Source organism: Lithobates pipiens, unplaced genomic scaffold (genome assembly GCF_037356315.1).
Source record: "Lithobates pipiens isolate NorthernLeopardFrog02 unplaced genomic scaffold, aLitPip1_a1.2 Scaffold_19, whole genome shotgun sequence".
Lineage (NCBI taxonomy): Eukaryota > Metazoa > Chordata > Amphibia > Anura > Ranidae > Lithobates > Lithobates pipiens.
Window position 1 is genome coordinate 295,932,673 of NW_027507764.1, and position 6,583 is coordinate 295,939,255.

Below are 6,583 nucleotides of genomic sequence, written 5' to 3' on the forward strand. Positions count from 1 at the left end.
CCCTTTCACACTGGGGCGTTTAGAAAACGCTCTGAAAACGCATATCGTTATTACCGCGTTTTTACCATGTTTTTAGCACGTTTTTGTAGCATTAGCGATAAAAATAGCGCTAACGCCCATACGTTTTTATAGCGTTTTTGCAGTGTTTTTGAAGCGTTGGAATCATCAAACAAACCCACCCCCTTACATCACTTCCTGTTATTTCATGACGGAAGGAACAGACCTAGAAGAAGATGGAGTATTTTGAGCTGCTGTTGATATTAGTGCTATATGTTTGGGAACATCAACAACAGAGAGCGCAGCGTCGTTATTGAGTTCATCCCATCAATCAAATGCGTGCAGACAGAGGACAATACATGTTGCTCTATCAGGACCTGAGAGTGCACCCTGATAAATTTCGAAATTATATTCGGATGAGCATCACAACGTAAGTGGCAATATGCCAGTCATCAACACCCACTCCTACTCCTAAACTCACCCTCCCACTCCCCATACTCTCAAACTCCCAACCCTAACCCTAATCCCACTCCCCCTACTCTCAAACTCCCAACCCTAACCCTAATCCCACTCCCCCTACTCTCAAACTCCCAACCCTAACCCTAATCCCACTCCCCCTACTCTCAAACTCCCAACCCTAACCCTAATCCCACTCCCCATACTCTCAAACTCCCAACCCTAACCCTAATGTATTTCTTTCAATAGATTTGACTTTCTGCTCGACCTATTGACACTGGCCTTAATGAGACAGGATAACAATTGCAGAGATGCTATAACACCATGTGAACGATTACTGATAACGCTGAGGTAATTTGAGCAGCATATGATTGAGAGCGGACAGATGTAGATCCGGATCTCTCTTGTTATGACTTTATTTTTTTTGCCTAGTTTCCCATCTAATCCTCAATGTTTTTATAGAAAGATAAAATTAATTGTTCTCTTTTTACAGATACTTGGCAACTGGAAATACATACACATCGCTACAGTATGAATTCCGAATAGGAATATCTACTTTGGGTGAAATTATAAAACATACGTGTGATGAAATATGGAATCTCAAACATCTATTTATGCCTGTTCCAAATAAACAGAAATGGAAGGATATTGCACAGCGGTTCTTCATCAAGACTAATTGTCTAGGTGCAATTGATGGCAAACATATTAGGTTAATAAAACCTTGCCATAGTGGAAGTCAATACTATAACTACAAAAAGTATTTTTCGGTTGTTTTGATGGCTGTAGTAGATTCCGACTATAAATTTATATTTGTAGATATTAGATCATTTGGTAGCTGTGCAGTCCACAGTTTTCCTGAATACCAAATTTGGAAAGCGTCTTGCTTCCAATCAACTGGACTTGCCGGATAACCAACCATTGCCTGGGACAGAGGGTCCTGATTTGCCATATGTTTTTGTGGCTGATGACGCATTTGCCATCCATGAGCATCTTATGAAGCCATACTCTTTGCGAAATCTAGATACTCGGAAGAGAATTTTCAATTACCGTCTATGCCGAGCAAGAAGACTAGTCGAGTGCGCCTTTGGAATACTGGCCACCAAATGGCAGATATTCCATAAACCAATTAATTTTAAAGTAGAAAATGCTTGTAAAGTTATAAAGGCAGCATGTGTGTTACACAACTTAGTACGGGAGAGAGATGGCATTAATTTTGAGGATACATTGTCACATAACATGGAACCAGCCGATTTTCCACATGTCCGTGGCCCAATAGTGGGTTTTACTATAAGGGACGAGTTTGCTGATTATTTTTTGAGTCCTGCTGGTGCAGTAAGTTGGCAGGGTGATATGATCTAACCCTATATATGAAATTGAAGGGCTTTTTTATATTTCTTCCTCATTGACATGTTCGATTATCAAAAAAAAAATTTGTTTTATTCATTTAATTATTTTGATGTTTGTCCAATTACATATTTGTTTTGATTTTTATAGTCTTCTGCTATTCTGCTATTCTGCTATCACATTTGATGTATGCATTTAATAATGTTTATATTAAATACAATTGATAAAAGTTTTGAGAGTCGTTGATATTTCATTAATAAATAATCAAAAAATTTATACAATTGAGTCGGATTCTGTCTTTTGGGAGTGGGACAAAGGTTGGGATTATGTCTTTTTGGAGTAGGTGGAGTGGTTTTAGGGTTAGGGTTGTGAGTAATCCCACTCCTCCATGTCCAAATCTATGAACCTAATCCTATTCCTCCTAGCCTTAAACTCCTATCCAACCCTAAGCCCACTCCTATTCCCAAACTACTAATCCCACCGCTCCTAGTCCCACACTCCTACTTCCTGTGGTTTTTAACAACATATTCCTTCTTTTCCATTGATTTGACTTTCTTCTTGACCTGCTGACACCTGCGTTGATGAGACAGGATACTATTATATCACCATGTGAACGACTACTTTTAATGCTAAGTGATTTTATAATCACATGTATTAATATTATCAATCATAAACATACTACAAATTTTTAGATTTATGAAAAAAAATTAACATTTATTTTTCAATTTGCACATATGCATGAACTGGCATTTCTTTTCCTTTAATAATATAAAACAAATATATTATTATCATTTGTAATAGAAAAAACTATATTTCAAAAATAAACTATGAGAAGTAAAAAAACTTCTTTATAACCAAAAACACATATGGTATTTTTCTCTAAATTTTAGCTTCAAACATCGTAAGAAACAGTGCAGTGCAACAAAAATTTCCTGGAAGGTTTAACTGTTCTGATAAAACATTACAGATCATGATAGTAGGAGGTGTGAGGGTGTAAATCCTCTCTAGCGGTGTTTGGCTGAGGCGTAGGAGTAGGAGGAGGGGGAGGTGGAGGAGGAGGAGGAGGAGGAGCTTGAATTGGGGGATAATAATTTTGGGGCATATCGTATGGTGCTGTATTGAATCTTGGAGTGAACTGGGGAGTCATGCACATGTTTGGGCCACATGCATTGTTGTAAGCAGATGGACGATAACCAGATTCTTCCCATTGATTCCCATACCGGATATTTTGTTGCTGGTTGAGGTTTTCTGAGGGTTGGGGACGTAGAATGGGAGGATTACCTTTCAGCTGGTATGATTTTATGATTTTCAATATATCAATTCTAAGATCGCATTGGAATTCCTTTTTGACCTCTGCAATTTGAGGAATTAAACTTTTAGTGAAGGCTGCAATTTCAGAATTCTCATTTTTTTGGGAATCGATTAGCTTTTTAACAAGATCAATGAATTCTTGATTTTCTGGGTTTTTCTTTGCTTTGCCTCTTGTTGTTGACCTTCTTGGAGGTTCCGGTGTTTCCCTGTCTTCAACATACTCTTCTGGTTGTGTTTCTGTGGTAGTGCTTGTTTCGGGAATAAGCTCCTCTTCCCCACTCTCACTACTGAAATTGTTGTCTGTTCTTAAATTAAAAAATGATTACACAGTGTTACTTGAAAATTGCAGTTATTTATATACCTTTCTTGGCAAAAAACAAGCTTTTTGACAATTTTGTTAATTTTAATACTTACTGTCTCTCTTGCATCACTGGTCTTAAAAACTCCAATTCGTAGTAATGGCAGTATATTCTTCCCTTTTCTCGCGCCGGATCCACTTCTGATTTGTTGCTGTTTCAAGAGTTCTCTCTTGTAATTATCTCTCAACGTTTTCCAATGCTGTTTTATTATTTTTACTGAAAGGCAAAAAATGTAAGGTTGGGGTTATAAGTTTGGGACTAGGAGTGGTGGTATTAGGGTTATGGTGGGTGGTTTGGGATTCTGAGGGGTGGGATTAGGGTTAGGAGTTTGGGATTCTGAGGGGTGGGATTAAGGTTATGGTGGGTGGTTTGGGATTCTGAGGGGTGGGATTAGGGTTAGGAGTTTGGGATTATGAGGGGTGGGATTAAGGTTATGGTGGGTGGTTTGGGATTATGAGGGGTGGGATTAGGGTTATGGTGGGTGGTTTGGGATTATGAGGGGTGGGATTAGGGTGGGGGGGTTTGGGATTATGAGGGGTGGGATTAGGGTTATGGTGGGTGGTTTGGGATTATGAGGGGTGGGATTAGGGTTATGGTGGGGGGGGGTTGGGATTCTGAGGGGTGGGATTAGGGTTATGGTGGGTGGTTTGGGATTATGAAGGGTGGGATTAGGGTTATGGTGGGGGGGTTGGGATTCTGAGGGGTGGGATTAGGGTTATGGTGGGGGGGTTTGGGATTCTGAGGGGTGGGATTAGGGTTATGGTGGGTGGTTTGGGATTATGAGGGGTGGGATTAGGGTTATGGTGGGGGGGTTGGGATTATGAGGGGTGGGATTAGGGTTATGGTGGGGGGTTTGGGATTATGAGGGGTGGGATTAGGGTTATGGTGGGGGGGTTTGGGATTCTGAGGGGTGGGATTAGGGTTATGGTGGGTGGTTTGGGATTATGAGGGGTGGGATTAGGTATATGGTGGGGGGTTTGGGATTCTGAGGGGTGGGATTAGGGTTATGGTGGGTGGTTTGGGATTATGAGGGGTGGGATTAGGGTTATGGTGGGGGGGTTTGGGATTCTGAGGGGTGGGATTAGGGTGATGGTGGGTGGTTTGGGATTCTGAGGGGTGGGATTAGGGTTATGGTGGGTGGTTTGGGATTATGAAGGGTGGGATTAAGGTTATGGTGGGTGGTTTGGGATTATGAGGGGTGGGATTAGGGTTATGGTGGGTGGTTTGGGATTATGAAGGGTGGGATTAAGGTTATGGTGGGTGGTTTGGGATTCTGAGGGGTGGGATTAGGGTTATGGTGGGGGGGTTTGGGATTCTGAGGGGTGGGATTAGGGTTATGGTGGGTGGTTTGGGATTATGAAGGGTGGGATTAAGGTTATGGTGGGTGGTTTGGGATTATGAGGGGTGGGATTAGGGTTATGGCGGGTGGTTTGGGATTATGAAGGGTGGGATTAAGGTTATGGTGGGTGGTTTGGGATTATGAGGGGTGGGATTAGGGTTATGGTGGGGGGGGTTTGGGATTATGAGGGGTGGGATTAGGGTTATGGTGGGTGGTTTGGGATTATGAGGGGTGGGATTAGGGTTATGGTGGGTGGTTTGGGATTATGAGGGGTGGGATTAGGGTTATGGTGGGGGGTTTGGATTTTAGGGGGTGGAGTTTTGGGACTAACGGGATTAAGAATATGGTAATGAATACCACAATTGGGAATATGAATAGTTTGGGATTTGAACTACTTACTTTTCTCAGCTTTTCTTTTGTTGGATAATGATGTCCAATTTTCTATATGATGCTCAGCCACATCATTCCACCCAGCCCTTTTCTTCAGGCGGTTTGCATAGAAGATGTGTTTTTTGTCCCAGAGTTCTGGGTGCCTTCTCATGGTGTCGATTAACTCCTCTGGATCTCCAGTCTCAGAGGATCTTTCAGCTTCAGCAGCTGATCCTGCAGCTGTTGGCTGCATTTCAACAGATTGCTCTGCCATGATGATTAATTTGTCACTTGTCTGATCTCCTCTCCTGTTCCAAACAGGATTTCCTGGTATCCCAGCATCCTACACTCTACTGTGGTCATGTGACCTTCCCATAGCTTCTGGGCGTTTTTAAAGCGGTATTACCACGTTTTTACAGCGCTACTCATTCATTTCAATGGGGATAGGCGTTTTTACAGCGCTATTTTTTGCGCCCAAAAGAAGCTCCAAAAAAGCTGTTTACATGATTTTTTACAACGCACAGCCTGCACAACGCCTCAGTGTGAAAGCACCTCAGGCTTCCACATTGAGAATGCTGGGGCAGGATTATTTCAGGCATTATTTTAGCGCTATTTTTAGCGCTAAAACGCCTTAAAAACGCCCCAGTGTGAAAGGGGCCTAACAGGCATTAAAGGCATGTTACAGCAATGCATGGTAAAGTCAGATACACAGTGCAGTGACATTCATTTTGATTGGCACCCAACACACCTACACAGTGCATCACAATGTATACCATCTGTGCATCATGGTGCATTGCATTAAAAAAGGTGCATGTACAATAAAATATGCATTGCAAGTCACATTAATGCTCAAAGCAACACACAAGCACAGGAAATTGGGCCTTACACAAAACCTTTCTGCATTACAGTTGGGTGGCCAATACCTACTATAACTGGCCAATTTAGTTCATAATAATGATTGCTAGACATGTGCAAATATTTTGTTTTGGAATTTTCGTTTTTGTCCGAAAAATACATTTATTTAGTTACTCCCAAAATTAGTTTTTATTTATTTTGTTTTGTTAAAAAATGTATTCTTCCGAAAATCCGAAATAATTAAGGGTGAATCTGTCATTGAAGGCTTATGGTGTCTGTCGAAAGTTCTAAGAAGATTCGACGGAGTAGCTAAACTGTACGACGCCGCAATCGTACATTTCCGGACGAATGTTCCTCCTACAAGCTATAGTAGAATTCTAATGTTGTATGACACTAGTATTAATTATTATTACTAGTCAACCAACATTAGAATTCTTCTATAGCCTATGGATAGACCATAAATGTCCACTCGTGGCGACTGCTTCGTCGAATCTTCATATCAAATCTTTTCTCTATATGTGGAATAATCCTGGACCAATGGAGTTAGGTTAAG

General features: G+C 41.3%; 1 pseudogene; it reads left to right on the plus strand.

The window, feature by feature from the left end:
* The first annotated feature begins 332 nt into the window (after positions 1-332).
* On the plus strand, positions 333-1,812 carry LOC143998060 (uncharacterized; annotated as a pseudogene).
* The last annotated feature ends 4,771 nt before the right edge of the window (positions 1,813-6,583 follow it).